This window comes from Marmota flaviventris, chromosome 10, assembly GCF_047511675.1.
Source record: "Marmota flaviventris isolate mMarFla1 chromosome 10, mMarFla1.hap1, whole genome shotgun sequence".
NCBI classification, from domain to species: domain Eukaryota; kingdom Metazoa; phylum Chordata; class Mammalia; order Rodentia; family Sciuridae; genus Marmota; species Marmota flaviventris.
In genome coordinates, this window is record NC_092507.1 from 117,499,431 (window position 1) to 117,521,937 (window position 22,507).

Genomic DNA, 22,507 nt, shown 5'->3' on the forward strand with positions numbered 1-22,507 from the left:
CAGGGACAGACAAAGTCAGGCAATTTCGCCACCTAGTGGCTACACTAGAATTGCCCAAAAGAAATAGCCAGGTGAGATCCTATTTAAAAAATAAAATAAAGAGTTGGGGGATGTTGCTCAGCAGTAAAGTGCTCCTGGGGTAAATCCCCAATACCCTAAAGAAGAAAGACATCAAGAAGTACCTACTGCCTTTCACATCGTTCTTGACCCTCCAGTCCCCCTTCCCAGATTCTGATAAATTAGACCTTTCTACACCAAAATACACGTGAAGAGCCACAGAGACAAAGCCACAAACTTATGGCCATCTGATAGTTGACAAAGGGACTAAAAATATATTTTGGAGAAAAGACAGCCTTTTTAACAGATAACACTGGGAGAACTGGATAGCTATATGTAGAAAAGTGAAATCACACCCCTGTCTTTCACCCCATTCATTCCACACACTTTCAAATTGAAATGGCTCAAAGTCTTAGGAATTAGACCAGAACCCTTACAACTGTTTGAAGAAAACACAGGATCGCCTGGCGCGCTGAGAGGCGCAGGAGGCTGAGGCAGGAGGATCTGGAGTTCAAAGTCAGCCTCAGCAAAAGCACGGCTCTAAGCAACTCAGTGAGACCCTGTCTCTAAATAAAACACAAAATAGGCTGGGAAGGTGGCTCAGTGGTCGAGTGCCCCAGCATCCCCCCCCCCCCCCGCAAAAAAAAAAAAGAAAGAAAACCTATATGTGCCGGCACCAACGTCCTCAACAACCCTTAAGGCACAAGAAACAAAACCAGCAATCAGTAAGTGGGATGCCATTAAACTAAAAAGGTTCTGCATAGACAAGGAAATAAGAGTATGAGGGGAGAGTCTACAGAATGAGAGATAATCTTGGCCAGCTACTCCTCCAATAGGGGATATTAATATCCCCTATATCCCTAATTTCCCTCTAATTTCCCCCAAGACCCTTCATCCCTGAAAGGGAGATTCTCAAAATCTCCATACTTCAAGGCAAACCTCTAAATGTTTACAATATTTAATAAGAGACTCACTGTGTTAATCTTGGTGAAGTCAAGAATACATTAAAAATAGAACCCCAAGGGCTGGGCTGTGGCTCAGCACTCACCTAACATGTGCGAGGCCCTGGGTTCAGTCCTCAGCACCACATAAAAATAAATAAATAAAATAAAGGTAGTGTATCCAACTACAACTAAGAAATTAATATTTTTTAAAAACTAGAATCCCAAGCCTATGACAAAAGACATTACATTGAATTTTTGGATAGTACGTTTTATATAACTTTATATTTTTATAATTATAAAACTATTAATATATTATTGCATATCATAACATCATATAATGAAAGACTTTTCTAATAGATTGTCCTTGCTATGGGACCCTGGCTGGACCTGCAAACCAAGATTTTTTCCTCCCATAATGAGCTCTCCTCCCAGCAGCAAGGAGAATAGTTGGGCACAGACCCTGGGATGTTGGGTGCTGGGACAATTCCTGCATGTTCAGGAACACCCCGAAACTTCCCGACCCAACTGAAAATACCTGTCTGCGGGGCGGCTTGTTCACGACTCTGATCCTGGGGCTGGACTCTTCCTGACCAGCAGGGCTTCTGTGCTGTCCAGTGCCTTTTAGGCTAGAAGATGGATGAGCTGGTTCCACAGGCAGCTAGCTGCCCTGGGAAAGACTGGGTCACACCCGAGGCATAACCACGTCTGCAAGAAATTTTTTAACAATTCTTTGAGTGACCCTGGACAGCGTACTGGTCAGCTTGCCTATGAGCTCATGTGCTTGTGGTTTAGTAACCAAGGCCCCGCACACATGCTCCGTGAGGACACTAGCGGATGCTCAACAGATATTCACACATATTCTTCTTTAAACTGGAATCCTTTACCTGGATTTGTAACTTCAGTTTCAAAATTGCTGGCTGCTGCAGGGCATGAGGGCACATACCTGTCATCCCCCATCCCTGGGGGTGGGGGGCCTGAGGCAGGAGGATTGCCAAATTCAAAGCCAGCCTCAGGAACTTAAGGAAACCCTGTCTTAAAATGAAAAATAAAAAGGACTGTGGGGTGTGGAGATGTGGGGATGTGGTTCTGTGGTTAAGTGCCCCTGGAACAAAAAAAAAAAAAAGAAAGAAAGAAAAGAAATGCCAGCTGCTTTGCTACTAGACCAGAGCCACCAGCACCCCCTGTAGATCTGCATTTTCCTAATTCTCCTTACAAAAAAAAAACCCAAAAAACTAGGAACAGGAAACACCTGATAGACATCACTGTTCCTCCAGCTAGCTCCTGTCTACAGCCACTGTAACCCATTTACATTGAAAGAATCAAATACCAATGTGTACTTTAATGTACTTGCCTATTCACATTGTGAATTTTTTTTTTTAAACTTCCACGATCTTTTACTACCAAACTTACGCAGGTTAACTCCTTAACCCAGATAACAGCAAAAACCAAATCTCCTTGGAAATCCAGACCTGTAGAGATTTTCCTTTAAAAAAATATGTATCTGCATAATTTACAAATATATGAAATTCTCCAATGTTGCAGGAAAAAAATTCCAAGTGATGCCAATCCATAAAAGAAGAATCTGGCAATCCGTCCCCACATGAAAAGAAAAAATAGAACCATCTTCTCCCACAATCAGGAAACTGATCCTTAGCCTGGGGGCCACATTCCTTGAAACTTGCAAAAGGTCCTAGAGCTTCCTCCAGGAAATGGCCTGAAGGCCCCACAGAGATGAAGTGGCCTTTTCTAAGCCAAACCACCAAAGGCCGTGTAATTTAAAGTCTAACCTATTAGCTAAAAATGCTCACAGAAAGCACCAAAAAGGTGCATCTCATCCCTCCTGTAAGAGATTAGAGAGGACAAAATATTTTTTTAATTTGTTCTAATTAGTTGTTCTTGACAGTAGAATGCATTTTGACACCTCATACGTAATTGGAGTACAACTTCTCATTCTCCAGGTAATTCTACATGATGTAGAATTAAATCAACATAGGCGCATAGGTGATAATGTGCAATTCATTATGCTGCCCTTCCTACCCCATACTCTCTCCCCTCCCTTTACTCTCCTCTGTCTAATCCAAAGTACCTCTCTACTATACCCTCCATTGTGAATTAGCATCCACATATCAGAGAAAACATTCAGCCTTTGGTTCTTTAGGACTGGCTAATTCCAATTAGCATGGTGGACTCCAGTTCTACCCACTTACCCGCAAATGCCATAATTTCATTCTTCTTTAAGACTGAATAATATTCCATCTTGTATACATACCACCGTTTCTTTATCCATTCATCTGTTGAAGGACACCTAGGCTGGGAGTGAAAAAAACAGCCTCTACCTCAGAGCAAAGCCTGTCCAAGGAAGGGACATGATCTTTGTCCTTGGAAAGACCCACAGAGCATTCCTAGGCACATTCCCATCCTGCTGAGTTGTTTATTTACAAATAACAGGAGAGATCTGCTGTGCCAGGTATCCCTGGCTCAGTCAGGCTAGGTGGGGACCCATAGCAACCCCCTAGCAGCCACCAATCAGCATGAGACAGGGAAATACCTGGGATGCCAGATGACCCTCCCAGTAGTTTATGGTGTTGGGAAAGCATGTAGTTCAGCACGAACACCCCTCTTGGCTTAAACCAATCAGTTCAAAGGAATCCCCCTCTTATATTAACCAATCACCTCTACTCAACTTGTTCCTGCCAGTGAATGTGCTAATCAATGTTAAGAGTTGTTTGATTTTCCTGTGGTATGGAATGATTTGCTGTGTGATGTTGTGACGCATAGAGTACCCCCCCAAAACCTATAAAATCTCACTGAACAAAGGACCGGGACTCACTCCCTGGGACCGCTGCGTCGGAAAGAGTTGTGAGTCCAGGCTTGCAATAAAGTCGAGCTTGCAATAAAGACCCTTGTGTGATTGCATCGGATTCAGCTCCTGGAGGTCTATTGGGGTCCCACGAATCTGGCATAACAGAAGAACCCGGTATTGGACCTCATCTGTCTTATGAGAAGTGTGCTTCTTTTAGGCTCAGCCACCTTTGCCACCTTGGGTCTTCATCTCACTGTGCCTGGAGGGTTCAAAGGAAGAAATGGTTGGAGTCTATCTCTGATGTCCCTGGCTGGGCTGCCTGGTTCTCTGCTGCTTTATGGAAGCCCTCTCACCTTATACGTGCACTTAAGAATAAGGACATTTTCACCAGGTGTGGTGGCACTCACCTGTAATCCTAGCAGCTCAGGAGACTGAGGCAGGAGGATCCAGAGTTCAAAGCCAGCCTCAGCAAAAGCAAGGCACTAAGCAACTCAGTGAGACCCTGTCTCCAAATAAAACACAGAATAGAGTTGGGATTGTGGCTCCATGGTCAAGTGCCCCTGAGTACGATCCCCAGTACCTGCCCCCCCCAAAAAAAAAAAGAAGGAAATTTTCAGTGACTTCATACCTGACAAATACTTCAACAGCAGCTTCTCAAAACCACGGCTGTAGAAGAAGGGACACCCCTCCCCCTTGGTGCAAGGTCACAGCTCCTTCCAGTCATGGGCTTCTTACCAGATTTCTGAGCAGCTCATTAGCTTTAGAAAAACGTCTACACCCAAAGAATCCGCTCTACACAGACAGCAGGGATGGATGGGCAGTCGGCTGTACAGGAGGCCGCTTCCTGTCGATGGCACTTCTGAGCAGAAGATCCCCAGAGCAGGAAGACAGGCCTTCAAATTCTGATTCAGCCAAGGCCACACTGCATCAGGGAACTGCTCCAGCCCCCTCCTTACGTGACTCAGGGGCTTGATGGGCCCAGACAGTGAGCTCAGCATTGAGCAGGAGGACATCCTGATAAACCTCCGTGACCCGGATGAACAAAACCTTCTAAGTCTGTGGACAGCGCTTTATAAATATTTTCCAAACTGCGTGGAGATGGAACAGGTCTCTAGACGCTAAAGCAGAGCCCATGAGCCTGACTGGGTCCATCACAAGGACCTTGACCCAGGATGACAACCTTCACATCTCTCGTGTCACATGTTTGGGTCCATGTGAAGGCTGGGTGTGGAGGTGGATAAACAGTATAATGTCTTCATTCTTCTGCAACAGATCCCATTAGCTCTATAAATCACGGTTTCCCAAACTGTCCACTGAGGGGAAGAGATTTCTGAACTGAAACCCTCCACAGCCCCCGGCATGAGGCATGGTTTATTTCACTTCTCCTTCTCCAGCACCCCATCCCTTCTGGGTTGTGTCTTGTTTGTATGTTTGTCTTGTTTTTTGGTTTTTTGGTTTTTTTCTTTTTTGGTACCAGGGGTTGAACTCAGGGGCACTCAACCACAGAGCCACATCCCCAGACCTATTTTGCATTCTATTTAGAGACAGGGTCTCACTGAGTTCTTTTCTGAGGCTGATTTGACCTCGTGATCCTCCTGCCTCAGCCTCCAGAGCTGCTGGGGTTACAGGCCAGTGCCACCACACCGGATCCTCAGCCTTTTAAAAATAGTTTATTTAGAGACAGGATCTCACTAAGTTGCTTAGGGCCTCACTAAATTGCTTGAAGCTGGCTTTCAACTTGCAATCCTCCTGCCTCGGCCTCTCAAGCCGCTGGGATTACAGGCGTTCACCATTCACCACCACACCTGGCCTCTGTCTGTTTAAAGACAGCATCTCACTATGTTACTGGTCTCAAACTGCTGGGCTCAGGAAATCCTCCCATCTCAGCCTCCTGAGTGGTGAGACTACAGGCACGTGCCACACACCTGGGTCATTTAGTTTTTATAACACTTTGATGAGGCCTGTGCCCAAGGTCACACAGGAGGGAGGGGACACCAGGCTCCACCCCCAGAGCCAGGCAGGTGCCCAGCTGTGGGGTTGGAGATAAGGACCTACAGGTGACCTCCATGTTCCAAAGCTCTATGGTAGATCATCTCAGGCCGTCTCCACTCTGAGCTGAGAGGCAGGAGTGAGCACCCCACCTACAGAAGAGTAGGCCAGCTCAGAAGGGGAAGGACGTGAAGGGGGAAAGGTGGGTGCCAACCCAGGGTTTGCTGAGACCCTTCTCAGTCCTTCAAAGCAGGATCCACTTCCAGGGGCTGGAAATCCTCTCCAGGGCTGAGTGCTCCCCACCTGAACCAGCCTCCAGCCCCAGGAAAGCACCTGACTCCCCGTCCCCTCCCCTAGGCACCCACCTCCACTCTCAGGGTCTGTCTCCAGGGGGCTGGGGAGGGAGCGCCCTGACTCTCCTCTCCTTGAGGCAGTTTCAGTTCAGAAATCTCTTCCCTGGATGATAAGGGTTCTCAAGGATCCCCAGTGGGAACCGACCCCATCCCACCCAAGCAATTCTCTCAGCCCCAGCAGAGACTGGAATTTAAGGAGCCAAGCCTTGACCCTCCCACTGCAGGACCCTCTGAGTTCTCACCTGGACACATATCGCCCTGGGACCAGGCCCCCAATCACTGAGTCACACATTCTCACAGTGGAACTTCCACCCCCAGCTATTGATCTGCCACCCCCTCCAGGACATGGAAGGTTCCCCAATGTGTGTTAGCTGGTGGTATTTTCTATTTTGTGAATTATCTATAAATATTGGATTCCTCTGGAGATATCCTGGGGCATCTCACCTGGCTCCACTTTCCAGATGTCATTCTCTTACCTCGGGTTTCTCTGGCTCTCACATCTACCTGCCCTGTGGATGCTCTGGGAGGGAAACCAAGAGACTCCACACTCCTCCAGAATCACCTGCAGCCTCTGTCCAAGAGTCGCTCAAAGCAGTCTACAGTGCCACCTCGTGGCTGAGGGCCAAACTGCAGGTGGGGTTTCCTGACAGGAGGCCCTCCACCCTCAGGTCACCTCCATGGAACACACCTGTAATGAGTGTGTCACCGGGATATGGCAGATCCAGATCCCGGTGCTTAGTTCTATGGAGAAATGAGAGGGGGAAACCATGATGGTGGTGAGATGCCACATTCTGCATGAGGAAGGCAATGCCGGGTTGATCAGGGAAGCTGCAGAATGAGGCAGGGAGTCAGCTGACTGACAAGGAGAGGGATATGTCACTGCAGGAGAAGAAGAGGGTCCCTTGCAGCATCTCAGCCTGGTAAGCACAGCACTTACTGCACAGGCGATGGCAGCCTCTGACCCCGGTGTCGTAGAGACCAGCCTCAGGACTCCCCAGATGTAGGTCTCCCTGTAGGTTCAACACCAGAGTCAGTCCCTGACCAGTGACTGTGCAGCCCAAAGCATGGCCTGTAGGGAGGAAGCTCTATCAGAAAGAAACCAGGACTCTCTAGAAAGAACTGGGGTTGTCCCAAGACAGAACAGGGTCACTAGGAGGACAATAGGTATGGAGGAGGCCGGGGGTCCCCACTGACCCCAGAATCAGAAGAAACTCTGGTGAGTCCTTCTGGGATCCAGCCCACCAAAGTCACTATGGAGGACAGCAGAGGTGGGAAGAGTCCTGTTGTGGCACTTTTTTTTTTAATCTCAAAAAACAGACTAGGCCTGTTCCATGTGCTCCCTGAGGAACACCCCAAGCCATAGCTAAGTTCCTGTGGCACTGAGCTAACTCCCACCCTGGGACCCGAGGAAGAGCCCAACTCCAGCTGTGGCTCTGCCTTCTTAGTTTCTGGAGACATTCTTCAGGGAATTTGAGTTGTTGCCAGGGCTGTTTCAGTGATGCTAATCAATTTTCAGGCTAACTCCTCCAGGCCACTGTCTGGTGGCCTGTGCCCAAGACAGGAGCCTTGACTCTAATGACTGGGAAATAGGGTCGCCATCTTGGAGAAATGGATGAGTAAAAGTGAAATCTGGACATCATCAGAGGCCTTCAACTAGAAAACCTTGGAGTCCCCTAATGCTGACTCCACACCAGTTGGCTGGTGTTTCCCATGAGGCTGGATGTACCCCAGGTCCCTTTGTGGGGCATAGGATTATGCCTTCTCAGAGGCTCACTTCAAAGGTCATTTCCCAAGGTCATAGAGATGATGCTGATCGGCATCCCCACCTACTCACCCTCTGATATTCCAACATCCCCAAAGAACAAGAGCAAAACCTCGGAAATGAAAACGGCCTATGAAGGCCATCCTCAGGGGCCACTTCAAAGGGATCTGCCACTTTTCCTGGGGATAAAAGGATTTGTGGCCTGTGGAGGCGCTGCTTCCTTCATAACTGAGTTATCAGTGGCCTCCTGGGGCTTCCCTGGATCCAGGCAGGATTTTGAGACAACCTGAATCTTCACCTAGTATTTCAAGACTGCCACTTATAGGGAACAGTAGGTAGGGGATGCTGGCTGGGGTTGGGGGGGAGACGGGGGGATGGAGACCTGAAGGAAGTTGTTTTCACTCTGCAGATACCTCCCCTGGTTCTCTTTAAACCTCACCCAGGCTGCACATATCTGGGGACTGTGTGACAGTCCGTCCTGCAGGCCAGCTCCTTCCAGCACTGCCTGTGCCCAGCCAGGGCAAGCCAAAGACCAGGGAGGCCAGCCTCTCACTCACAGACCTCTGGATCCAGGTTCTTTTTCTTTTTCTTTATATCGTCCTTTTTTTTTCTATTTTTCTATTTTTTTTTCCTAGTATTCTAGGGGTTGAGCCCAGGGGTGCTCTACCAGGAGCTACATCCCCAGCCCTATTTATTTCGAGACAGGGTCTCACTAAGTTGCCCAGGCTGACCTTGAACTTGCCATCCTCCTGCCTCAGCCTCCCAAGCTGCTGGGATGACAGGTGTGGGCCATCACACCAGGCTTTTCTCCCGCACACACACCTCCCCCTCCCGATAGTTTTTAGTTACACATGAACATATCTTTAGTTTGTTTATTTCTTTTTATGTGGTGCTGAAACTCAAGCTCAGTGCCTCTCATGTACAAGGTAAGTGCTCTGCCACGGAGCCACAGCCCAGTCCTCTCTCTCTCTTTTAAGACAGTGTCTCACTTTGTTGCCAGCTGGTCTCAAACTCCGGGGCTCAGGAAATCCTCCCATCTCAGCCTCCTGAGTGGTGAGACTACAGGCACGTGCCACACACCTGGGTCATTTAGTTTTTATAACACTTTGATGAGGCCTGTGCCAGTAAGGTCCCCATTGGACACACAGAGACTGGTTGATTTGCCCAAGGTCACACAGGAGGGAGGGGACACCAGGCTCCACCCCCAGAGCCAGGCAGGTGCCCAGCTGTGAAGGCTGGAGATGAGGACCTAGAAGTGACCTCCAGGTTCCAAAGCTCTGCGGTCCATAGCTCAGGCCGTCTCCAATCTGAGCTGAGAGGCAGGGGTGAGCACCCCACCTACAGAAGAGTAGGCCAGCTCAGAAGGGGAAGGACGTGAAGGGGGAAAGGTGGGTGCCAACCCAGGGTTTGCTGAGACCCTTCTCAGTCCTTCAAAGCAGGATCCACTTCCAGGGGCTGGAAATCCTCTCCAGGGCTGAGTGCTCCCCACCTGAACCAGCCTCCAGCCCCAGGAAAGCACCTGACTCCCCGTCCCCTCCCCTAGGCACCCACCTCCACTTCTCAGGGTCTGTCTCCAGGGGGCTGGGGAGAGAGCGCCCTGACTCTCCTCTCCTTGAGGCAGTTTCAGTTCAGAAATCTCTTCCCTGGATGATAAGAGCTAAGGTCAGACACACTGGTTTCTCAAGGATCCCCAGTGGGAACCGACCCCATCCCACCCAAGCAATTCTCTCAGCCCCAGCAGAGACTCGAATTTAAGGAGCCAAGCCTTGACCCTCCCACTGCAGGACCCCCTGAGTTCTCTCCTGGGCACATATCGCCCTGGGACCAGGCCCCCAATCACTGAGTCACACATTCTCACAGTGGAACTTCCGCCCCCAGCTATTGATCTGCCACCCCCTCAGGGACATGCAAGATTCTCCAACTGTGTGTTAGCTGGTGGTATTTTCTATTTTGTTAATTATCTATACATATTGGATTCCTCTGGGGATATCCCGGGGCATCTCACCTGGGCTCCATGTTCCAGGTGTCATTCTCTGGCCCTCACATCTGCCTGCCCTGTGGATGCTCTGGGAGGGAAACCAAGAGACTCCACACTCCTCCAGAATCACCTGCAGCCTCTGCCCAAGTGTCACTCAGAGCTGCCTGCAGCGCCACCTCGTGGCTGAGGGCCAAACTGCAGGTGGGGTTTCCTGACAGGAGGCCATCCTCCCTCAGGTCACCTCCATGGAACACACCTGTAATGAGTGCCTACTGCGTGCCAGCACTCTGGAGCACAAAGACAGAAGCAAACTCGCTGTCCTCGAGTGGCCCAGGGGTGGTGGGAAAGAAGCAGAAATCCCGTCAGAGCAGGGTGTGAGGGCTGCTCTGAGGGAAGCATGTGCCTTCATGAGGAGGAGGCAGCCATGGAAACCTAAATAAAGCAGGAGGGAGGCCTGGGGAGAAGGCAGGGGGCCTGCAGAGGACAGGCCAAACCACAGACCACCAGGAGGTGAGGGGGCTGCAGGGAAGGGAAGGGCTGTGGCGGGGGGCTGAGGCCAGGTCCCTGCCCCTGATGGAGACTAGCAGAGCAGACTGCTGCGCCCTCCCCTGACCCCGAGTGTCTGAGGAGGTGCAAGGCTGGCCAGGACAATGAGCTTAGAATTGACAAAGAGAAAAAAAGCAAATATGAGCTCCTCTTTGCTTAAAAACCTTGCATGACCATTGGATGGGGAGGACAACGAGGAAGTCACTAAGCCCATCTTCACAGGATGTCACAGGTCCTTCCTCACACAACTCCAGGGGGTCACACAAGGTTGAGATCTCAGCACAGGGGACAGAAACAAATGGAGCCAGGGAAGGGACACCTGACTCCCCCAGAGCCCAGCCCACTGTGGATTCAGCATCCACAGGGCTGATGGGAGCTGGGGGGGGGACGACAGGCCTCACCACCAGGAGCTGAGGGGATGGGGCTTGGCAGCAAGGCCTGATGGAAGCAGTAGTGTCCACCCAGGGCAGACCCAGGTAGGAGGAGGGTGAGCAAGAGGAAGGAGAGCCCAGGCCGCAGGGCACCAAGCTACAGCCAAGTGGCCCGGGGTGAAGGCCAGCAGGGGCAGGATGGGACGGAAGCCCATGTCACAGGCCAGGTCAGCACGATGAAGACAGAAGAGCCAGGACGAACCGCTTCCCCCTCCCCTCAAGGACTCAGGGTCCAGGCCAGGCTGCAGGGTCTGTGGCCTGTCCAGGGAACGAAACCCTGAGGTCAAGGCTTCCCACGGGCCCTTCAGGTGGTGGGGACCAAACACACTCACGCAGGGTGTGGGGACGATTCAGTCTCCGAAAACCTGAGAACTGAGACAAGTGTCCTCTAGAGAAGAAGCTCCCGAGAGGGGACCAGCCCTGGGCAGGCAGGGGACTCCTGCAGCAGCGCTCACTGCAGATGGAAGGCCCAGGCTCTGGTTAATGTTTTGAAGAGATTCCGGGCTGCAGTCCATGCGCAGAGCTCCGTCTGCTTAGAACATCTGCTCACAGAGGCCCCACCTCTGCCCAGCCTGAGCCTTACAGAGGAGGCACCCCACCAGCCCAGCCTGACCCCCCCAGCACCTGACCCCTGCCCCATCACACTAAGACCAAGACAGGAGTCCAGGCTCAGGACTGGACAGGGGCCTTGGGCCAGGGCTGTGGAGTCTCTCTCAAACCCGAGGCCACAGACTTACCCAAAACTCAGTGAACAGGCTCCCCCTCTCCCAGGCCTCCTGGGGAGCCAGGAGCAGAACTGGGCATAGATGGCACTGGAGTTCAGTCTGGTCCCCAGCACACTCCAACTGGTACTGGAGTCCTTCTTCCTCCTGGGAGAGTTTGCTCCCCTGGGACCATCACCTCTATCCTCTGGGCCAGAAGACTTACACATGCCCCAAGGCCCCAGGTGCCTGGTGCTGGGCATTTGCCTCTCCCAGAGGCCTCATAAACTGCTGGCACCCAACCTGGACACTTGAGGCCAATGATCTGCCTGGTCCCTCATCGTCCAGCCTTGTCCTACAAGAAGGAGAAAGACCTGGGCAGAGGGTCCCTTCTCTGTCCACAGCCCACGCTGTGAGTGTTCAGTGAACCATGCCAGCCCAGCCCTGCCTGTCCAGGGGGTGATGAGGGCCTGATCACAGTCCTCTTCTCTTCCTGTCAATCTCTCCTGCTAAGCTTCCCTACTGAAGCCTGTTCCTGAGCCCTTAAGAATTTTTAGGACCATTCTTGTGACTTTGGACACAATGTGACTGTTACAAGAAGACCCACTTTCAAAATGGCACAAGACACTGAAACTGAGGACTGGGGACACAAAGGTGACTTTTGAAAGGATGAGCATAGAAGAGAAGGGGGTTAAGTCACCCAGGCTGTTTCTCCAGGCCCCGCCCTGTCCACCTCTGCCCTTGTCCCAGACCCTCCCCCAACACCTCCTGTCTCCGAACATCTCACCTGGCTCCACTTTCCAAATTTCATTCTCTCACCTCAACTTCTTCGAAAAAATGCCCAGAAAAACCTGAGTGTCCCTTTTTCTCTGAAATGCTGACTGAAGACGGCTGGGTATTTTAATGCAGGTCACAGACACCCCCTGAATGCTCTTCACAGCGAGGACCTCTTGAAGGCTGGGGAGGTGGGTGGCTGGCGGAGGGGGCTCAGCCTGGGACAGCTTTTCAGTGTTCCTGAAAGAAAACCTCAGGCCCCTCCCAGGAGCAGGGCCAGCTATGTGGACAGGAGAGGATGAAATGCCCACACTCTGTCCTCAGGGCCCAGGGCACCCATGCTGGTGGCAGGAAGCGCAGGGAGCAGGGAGGGAAGCTGGTGGGTGCTGGGACAGGAGTGGGGAGAATCCCGCTCCAGGAACGGAGCTGGGTCCACCCACAGAGGGAGGGCAAAGACGAGACCTGAGCTAGTGCCCGCCTCGGCTGCGCCCAGTGCTGGCAGGGCTTATACTCGGTGTCTAGTGCAATCCTGTGACTCAGCCACTCTGCCCCACCTGCCTCAGCCACAGAGATGCACTTGCGCACGGCACCCCTAGAACAGGCTGCTGTAATGTTGAATGAAAGAAGCCAGAGACAGGGACACCAATCTGGGACCAGGGATGCCACTCAGTGGGAGAGCATTAGCCCAGCAAGATCAAAGCCCTGGGTCCAATCCCCAGCCCCACAAAAAATAATAACACACACCAATCACACATGTGTGAATCCCAGACTCAAGACGAACCCACACCTTCATGCTTGTGGATGCCACGCTGAGGGGTCAAACTGTGGGAAAAACGAGGAAGTGGTTATCTCAGAGGGGAGGGGGAGGTGCTTGTTTGCCGGGGACACAGAGTCCTGGGGAGATGGCAGTGTTGTGTTGTTTGACATGGTGGTGATTTCGGATGGCTGGGTTTGCTTTATAACAATTCATGAAGCTGGAGCCGGGGCTGTAGCTCAGTGGTAATGTGCTGGCCTAGTGTACATAGGCTCTGGGCTTGATCCCCAGCACCATTACCAAAAAAATCACTAATCTGCACATCCATTTTTATGTACTTTACTTTGTGGTTTTTTTCACAATTAAAAAAATACTTCAAAAATACTGTGAATAACTTTTGAATGTGTTTCCAAGATTTTTATTTTCATCCTCCAGATTTATTCCTAGATTTAAGCATGTAATAAGAATAGTTTTACAGTTCTTGATACACATGAGAAGCCCTGTTTAATTTGCATTTCAATAACTACTAGTAAGTTAGAAGAGTTCCCCAAATGTTTGTTAGCTGGTTGTAGTTTCTATTTTGTTAATTATCTCTACATATTAGATATCCACTGGGGAAACCCAGTCTTGTCAGTAAGGTGCCTCCTCAGTGTTTTGAGGGAGCAGAAAGATCCATAGAAAGGAAGATTTTAAAGATACCAAGGGGGGCCAGATGTAGGGGTACATGCCTGTAATACCAGCGACCAGGGAGGCTGAGGCATGAGGATTGCAAGTTCAAGGTCAGCCTCAGCAACTTAGCCTTAGCAACTAAATGAGACCCTATCTGTAAATAAAATAAAATGGCTCAGTGGTTGAACACCTGGTGCCAAAAATCAAACCAACCCAAGGAGGGCCAGGGGTAAGAAAAGGAGGCAGCCAGGCCGGGCTTCTGGAACCTGGGATCTGACCAGCTGGCATCCCTTCCCCCTCTGCAGCCACAGGGCTGTGCCACTCTTTTCTGCTGGGCTCCCTTCATCCTGGGTCAGCTGGAGCAGCAGGAGGGGCAGGCTGGAGAGGCAGAGTGAGCTGACTTCACCCCTGCTGCGGGGAGCTGGTCCAGGAGGCTGCAGACACAGGGTGGGGATGGAGAGCACAGCACTCAGGCCAGCTGGGGAGGGGGCTGTCAGCTAGAGCAGGAAGGAGGTTTGGGAAGGGGGGCGAGGCGTGCAGAGGGAAGGAAGCTGAGCAGACGGGAATTGCAGGGGATGGATGAAACCCTGGGCAGGTCTGAAACTATCCTGGAGGGACTGCAAGAGACCAGAAGGCCCTTGAACAGCCAGGAGTTGAGACTTATCTTCAAAGTCAACGTTTCCCAAATCTGTGCTGATTCAGAACACTAATTTAGCAGGACCTCCGTGGAGCTTTTGGGTAAAAAGGGAAAAGGGACATGGGACCTCATGGTCATGTGTTGTGAAACACCAGAGCAGAATTCAAGCTGGTGTCCTGCTGCATGAGGGACTCTGAGTTGCTCAGAAGGAATCTGGTCTGAAGCGTTTCCCAGATATATCTGACCTTTCCCCTGTCCTCCATTTTTTGAGATGTCTCAGAATTGATGCTCCTTGACCCATGCCAAGAGCTTTGGATGTGGGTTCTGATTAGGTGTTTGTTAATACAGCGAGGGACAAAAGCTGACCTACAATGTTCTATGTGCCCTCGACTTCCTCGAATCTGCCCACCTGTGGTAGGTCATCTGCAGAAAGGCCACTCTCAATGAAGCCCTAATTCAGTCACAAAGGCTCAGCCACATCTCCACAGGAAATATGAGCTACTAGCGTGAAGCTGTTTGAGCCCAACCCAGACCCTGATCCATCATCCACAAATAGTCAATAAACTCCTACTAGATGCCAGCCCCTGTTCCAGGTGCCTGGGACACACACACACAAGGGAAGCCTACGAATCCCCTGCCCTCTTCATTCTATCAGATGGAGAAAAAGGGACATTAGAGTCACCGTAGCCAAGTAGGAATGGTATGGCATATGAAAGGTGACAAGGGAAAGAAGCAGGAAGGGAGAGTCAGGACCCAGGGAAGGGTGGGTTGTACAACAGGCTTTATCAAGAAGGAAGCCTTGGGGCTGGGGTTGTGGCTCAGAGGTAGAGCGCTCCTCACCTAGCATGCCCGAGGCACTGGGTTCATCCTCAGCACAACATAAATGTAAAATAAAGATATTGTGTTCACCTAAAACTTGAGAATAAATATTTAAAAAAAAAGAATGAAGCCTGGCAGAAAACAGGGAAGGAGGTGAGCAAGTGGCCAAGTCTGAGGAATAGCTTTTCAGGCAAAGGTACCAGTCCAGGTTATGGCCCGCAGTCGGGACATGCCAGGTGTGTCCCAGGAACACAGGCCAGTGTGGCTGAAGCAAATGTGAGCACAGAAAGAGGGGAGGACATTCTGAGATCAGACAGGAAATGGGAGCCAGATCAGCTCCATCCTGATCTAGAACCTCAGACGTCAGAGCCAGGGGAGGCTCTGGAGAGAGCCTGATAACCCACCACCTGCCGGGAAGACAAGCAAACTAGGTGGGCAGGACAGGGGCACTTCACCCAGGGATACTGGCGTCCTGGACAGTCCTTCTCAATGCCACTTATGCTAGACAGGACCTGCCTGGGCTCAGGGCAGGACTGTGCTCTTTCTCCTCCCTCAGGACTCCATTCCCATGTCCATCACTATCACCTCCACTACCTCCACCAGCACCATCACCTCCACCACAGTTACAACCAACACCTCCACCACTTCCACCACCTCCTCCTCCACCACCACCACCACCATGGAGTGTCCAAGAGAGGTGGGCATGAGCCTAACAGCAGGGCCAGGGACCCAGCTCCTGTGGCTGCAGCTGCAATACAATCCACCAGGGGGCGCCGGTTCCCCACGCGCCTTCTCCCTCCATCCCAGGTGCTTCCTGCTCCCTGCCCTGGAGATGCCCCATCTCTGACCCTGACCCCAACCCTCCCAGGTTCTCCATCTCACCCATATTTGCGCCCTTTGCCTCAGTTTCCCTTTCCCTCTGCCATGGATTAGGCAGGACAGAGGAGCTAAGTCCCCAAGAAAGAAAGGACCCCAGACTGAGTTTTGAGGGACAGAGGAGCAGAGTGAGGGGAAAGAATAGCCTGGCCCGTGGGCAGGCGTGGAATGTGCACAGTCACAGTGTTGCTGACTGTCCTCCCCAGGGCTGACTTTTGCTCTTTCCCTGTTGTGTTTACGGCTGAGGGTCCCCAGGGACTCATTTGGAGCCAGGGAACTGGGCAACCCGGGTAAGGGCAGAGGAGAGACTCAAAGAGAGCGAAGAGCTGGTGTTGGCTGGGAGGACTTCACCTCCTAGGAAAGGAGCCTTGGAGAAGCAGGCCATTCTTCCAGAGCCCTTCACGGGGTTCCTCCCTTCCAACAGCAACCACACCCCAGGGAAGGGGACACTGAGGCACCAGGGAGAAGTACCAGCCTCTGGGTACCCTCCTTTCCTGTCTGATATCTCAGAACGTGACCATGTGTGAACTGTACCCACAAAACTGCTGTCCACAGGAGGGCCACAATTGGGGATCCCATGGGGCTGGGAGGGTGGGGCCGCGGCAGTCCCCTTATCAGCCCCCAGAATGCAGACACTGTGTGCCCAACCCACACCCTCTTAGCACACAGGCCCGGCTCAGGAGGGCAGAGACAGTTCAGGAGCTCAGGGACAGCACACCCCAGGCCTGGTGATGCAGGCAGGGGTATCAGCCTATTGTCTCTCACCCCACTGCCCTCTAGCTCCCACGCTTCTCCCCCTCATTCCCCTGAACTTGACCTTGCTCTCCAGGCTCAGAGACTCAAACCCCCAAATCCTGATGGAGCAAGGTCAGCAAGAGTCCCCAGCGACCGGGGGAAACAGGCTCCTCCTCTGAACTTTGGTCTTGCTTTAGCAGCTGGACAGCAGCCAAGAATAAGGTTTCCCCTCTCCAAGTCTGACTTCCTGCTGGCTGAAGACTGGGGAAATCCCAGAAGCTGAACTGCCCCTGCCCCCAGGGACTCCCAGCAGCCCAGGCCAGGGCAGGGCATGCAGCTCTGTCCTCCTGAAGTCAGTGGGGACCAAGGGCAGAGGGCAGAGCTCAGAGGCTCTCAGAGGAAGCCTGGAGCTGTGGCATCCTGGGAAGCGCACTGGGAGGTGTGGGAGGGTCTGAGAGGCTCCCAGGGGACAGGGCAGGGAGGCCCAAGAGGGAGAGGGAAAGGTGGCCTTGTTCACCCTTACTTCTTTCTGACTGTCAGGGTTTCAGCCTGTCAATAGCTCAGGGAGCCATGATGTGGGTGGGAATGGAGGGAGGAAGGGGGGCCAAGACAGGAGGGTGATGGGTCTGGCAGGAGCCGAGTGGGGGGATCGTGATGGGGCTGAGGCGAGGGAGGAGACAGGTGGCCAGGCCCACTCTCCCCTCACTCAGGGAGGTGGTGGTCCTCCCTCCCCACTGCCTGCTGGGGAATGGAACCAGGATGGGAGTGAGGGGTCCACGTGGCAGAAAGCAAAGCCCCCGCAAGCAGAGAGGAAGGCAGCTGACTACGAGCGGTCCTGGGCATTAGAACGGTTATTCTTGTCCTCGTTGCCCTAGAGATCTCCTTCTGGTCCCTCACAACAGCTGTGATCGGCTCTTCCTCCCGCGCTCCCTCCGATTACTGCTGGGTGCCCAGAATCCTAGGCAAGGACAGCGAGCCTCGTCTTCTTCCCGCGGTGCACAGCCCCCGCCCCATTCTCTTCCCTCCTTTGCAGCTAGCTGCTCCCTCCTGGCCAAAGGCAGGTGTTGCCCTGGTCCTCCTCCTCCAAGAAGCTCTTCCAGCCTGACCCCTCCCCAGGTCACGCACCCCAGGGCTCCTTATCCTCTCCTCCACCTCTCCTTGCTGGGTGTTCATAGGTGCTGTGCAAATGTTCTAAGCACTGTGGTTTCTGGGTGTGTCTCAGGTCTTTCCCATCAGGAGCTAGTTCAGGGCAGGGATCTCAATGTCAGATCACAAGTCAGTTCCTGGGAGAGGGAGAGGGCTGATGGTGGACATTGCCAGATGGATTTTCTTTCTTCTTTCTTTTCTTTTTTTTTTTTTTTTTTTTTTTTTGGTACCAGGGATTGAACCCATGGCTCTTAACCACTGAGCCACATCCCAACCCCTTTTATTTTTTTATTTTGAGACAGGGTCTCGCTGAGTTGCTTAGGGCCTACTAAGTTGCTGGCACTGGCTTTGAATTTGTGGTCCTCCTGCCTCAGCCTGTCAAGCTGCTGGGATTACAGGTGTGTACCACCGCACCACACGGGGCCAGGTGGATTTTCATAGTGCAGATTTTTCCCCCCAGTACAGGGGAGTGAACCCAGAGCCCCGTGTATGCCAGGCAACCGCTCTACCACTGAGTTATACCCTGGGCCCTATTCACAGCATGGAATTCTAATTAAATGGCCCCATCTGTGCACTGAAACCTGTCTGAACCTGATCTTCATGTGCTCCCTTCCCCCACTGTCATCTCAAACCCCGACCTCTCCCACCCTCGTGTTCTCTGCCCACGGTTCCACTGTTCTCTTGGGCACCCAGACCTGAGACCTCAGAGACGTCTGTGATCCCCGGATAGAGGCCACAGCAAGCCCTGCCTTTGTCATTTCTGATCCCAACAAACACCCCCCAGCCCCTTCCAGGGGCTGCCCAATGTCAGGTGCTGGTTAACACAAGATGAGTAAGTCACCAGCCTTGCCCCAGGGAGCCACCACAGCATAAATCAGACTGTAATAAGTATTGTACTGGAAGCACAGAGGGCTTTGGAAACCAGAGGGAGGGACTCCTGCTTGGGCCTGGGGAAGGCCGGCTGGGCTGTTTCCATCTCTCCTTTACAGAAGGAATGAAGCTCTGGCTCTTGATTACCTGCTGGGTGGCTTCAGAAACATTCCTCAACCCAAGAGCCTTTGTTTCCTCAACAACAATATGAGGATGATAAAAAAAACCCTTGCAGGGTTTGGGAAGATTAACTGTAATAATAGATAACATTTATTAGCTCTCATTATGTACCAAGCCCTGTCCTAAGTATTTTATATGTCTGTGTCATTTAATCCTTGCAAACTCCCTACAAGGGAGTTAACATCCTCATCCCTATTTTCAGATGATGAAACTGAGGCTCAGCTGGGTGCGGTGGTGCATGCCTATAATCCCAGCAGCTAGGGAGGCTGAGGCAGGAGGATTGCAAGTTCAAAGCCAGCCTCAGCAATTTAGTGAGAGCCTAAGTAACTCAGCAAGACCTGTTTCTAAATAAAATATAAAAATGGGGATGTGGCTCAGTGGTTAAGTATCCCTGGGTTCAATCCATAGTATCCCCCCACCAAAAAAAAAAAAAAAAACAGAAACTGAGGGTCTAGGAGGTTAAGCATATTGTCCAAGCTGGCCCAATGAATAAGGGTTGAAGCCAGGACTTGATGCAAGACCATCTTTCATAACTTGATCCTACTCACTCATGCAACTTTACCTTCAAAATAAAGTAACAACAGCTAATTTTTGTGAGCATTACTGCCTGCCAGACCCTCTGTGTTAATGTTACTTTCTTTCATTTAAGCCTTAGAACCACCCCGAATGGCAATCACCACTATATTAGCTTGAAATGAAGCTCTGAAAATTTCTGTAAAGCCCAAGGTCAGACAGCTAGTTCCCTGCAGAGGCAAGACTTAAACCTGATTCTGTCTGACTCCAGAGTTCTCTCTTCTGCCTCCCACGGCTCGGGCTCTCTGGTCACCTCCCAGGCTCACACAATCACCATGCTTGTTCTCCCTCCTGGCTTTGTTAAAGCCCCACACACACCCGAAACCCCCCCTCTGAATTGCCCCCTCCCCGTTCCTGATTTCTACCCCACATCCAGTGGCCCACTGCAGGGCCACTTCTCACAGAGCCTGCGTGCTGACTCCAGTCAACCCTGGCTCCTTCTCCTGGCACCACCTAGCAAGTGACATGGATGACATCTATCTTGACCCTAATATTTAATCAGCAAAAATAATTCTGTATTATTTGGCTTTTTCTTCTAATTATTTAATATTTAGAAATCTTATATCCCCCAACCAGGGTGCAAAATTCCTTGAGGGTAGGAATCTTGACTTTCCTAGATTATTCTACCCACCCCCCCATCACTTAGCCGATTGCTAGCACCAGGTAAGTGCTCATTAATTGAATAGAGATGTAGAGAGCCTTGATGAGCCAGGAAGTCCCAGGTTATTAGTGCCTGTTCATGTCTTATCACGTGGATGCATATCTGTACACTATGTTACTCTGAATACTGTATAAACCTCATCTGAAGGCGGCTCTTGCCTGGGCTTCTGGGAGCTGGAACTTCAAGGACAGATCAGCCAAGGCCAGCTTTACTGTCCCCTCCACACTGGCAGTGTCAACTCTGTGGCTTTCCCCCTGCCCCTCCTCATCCTCTCTCAGTGAGAATGCTGAGGGATCTACGAGAGGGAGGAGGGGGCAGACCTGGCGCTCAGGGGCTGCTGACAGCACTTAAGCCTGCTGTGTCTGACCTTCCTGTGTGTCGGCAGCAGCCCACACAATCAGGCCCAGTTCTTGGGCCAGCAGTTTATCTATTTGTGCACTCAGACCTCACTCTTGGCTGCCACCATATTGAAACTCTTAACAGTTTCTGAACAAAGGACACATGTTTTCATTTTGCACTGAGAGCCACAAACTGGATAGCTGGTCCCGCATGTGATCCTTTCTACGACCCCAAATCCCCTACAGAAGATGGTAAAAAGGTGGCCTAGTGTCCAACTAACTGCCTGGACTCCTTCCTGGCTCTACCATTAGTGAGTGATAAGGGATTCATGGGGCAAGTTATCAAATCTTTCTCAACACATTCCCGGGTCTGTCTCACAGTCTCATAATTCTCTCATCTCCAAAGTACAGACTCTGTCTTAATGTTTCCAGTGGGGCTCAAAAAAGAAAAACGCATGTAAAGAGTTTCAAGCAACCCTGAGCTGTGGCACGTGCCCATAATCCCAGCAGCTCAGGAGGCTGAGGCAGGAGAATCATGAGTTCAAAGCCAGCCTCAGCAATCTGGCACATAATAAACACTCAACAATTACTGGCTCTTGTAATTATTACAGAGGCAAGACATACAGATGAGTTATAAAGGTAGATGGACCTGGGAGATGCCAGAGACCAGAGGACAAGTCCGTCCACAGGAAGGGGAAAGTCCAGAGATTCTGAGAGGAAAATGCCCTAGGAGTGCAGCCTCCCTCCATTATCAATTACCCCGCCTTTCCCTCCCTGGTCCTGACCACCCCTCCCCGCCTCCTGGGGAGAGACCAAGCTCTATTGCAGGCAAGTTTCTTATCATGTCCTCAACATGTACAGTGCTTGTCTCTGCTGCTGAAACTTCTCACAAAACATTTCCTCCTAGAGTGTTTGCTTTCACTTCTCTTTCCCGTTCATGCCCATCACCTCCCCTAAGAGGCCGTCTGAGCAGAGCCTTCTCTACTCCATCCCTCCTTGACTCTGAGGCAGCCTTCTATTGTCAGTGCGCAGACTCTGCTTAGTCATGGCCTCTTGACTTTCCCCACCCACCTCAAGGAAGCAGACTCCATATCCCTATCTTGAATGTAAATGCCTGAGGTCAGACACCTGACCCTTTGAAATTCTCCAGCACATCAAAATGCCTCTTTCTCGGCTGTGAGCTGTTGGCAAACCCACTTCTCTGTGCTCAGTTTCCATCTCTGGGAAAGAACATGCTGCCCCTTCTCACCTGTTGGAGTGATGGATAGCAACCACTCAGAAAAGAGGCCGAATCTCCAGAAATCGGGGTTCAAGAGAATTACAAAATAATCATTACTGAAATGTGTCCCTCACTATGCGCCACGGGTAAAGGAAACATCACTGGGCTATAGAAAAGTCCCTGAGACAAACAGCCAGGAAAGTCAGCACTGAATTCCAGCCCCCCACTGACATGGCAGGAGAAATGAGCGAGGAACTGCCCCCAACTCTGTATCTCTGATTTGGGGTCTGAGCATGGGAGATAATGTCAGTGCATCCCCGGCTGGGTATGGGACTGTCCCACTAAGACACCCTGGACAGAGCTTATTATTTCTCTACATATGATTAAGGTAAATGGAGCTGGCTCTCAACAAAACTGGCAAGTTCTGGAAAATATTTTGTAGTCCTCTTTCCAGTTCTTTCAACTGGACTCCCTTCCACCCTCTTCCAATATTCAGCAAGAGAAGGGGGAGGATCTCCCCTCCCAAATATTTTTCATATACACATAAAACAATTTGAATAATAGAGTCACTCTCGCAGGAATAAGGTGAGTTTTAGTCAATGAATTGCCTTTCCCAGGTCAGTTGGACTTTGGGCCTTAAATCAGTAGCAACAATGTGATTGACTATGTTCCTTATTCTAATAACTATGTCT

The 22,507-nt window shown here is 51.2% G+C and overlaps 1 pseudogene; it reads right to left on the minus strand.

Moving 5' to 3' along the window:
* Positions 1-4,524: 4,524 nt before the first annotated feature.
* On the minus strand, positions 4,525-6,438 carry LOC139707423 (uracil-DNA glycosylase pseudogene; annotated as a pseudogene).
* Positions 6,439-22,507: the final 16,069 nt, after the last annotated feature.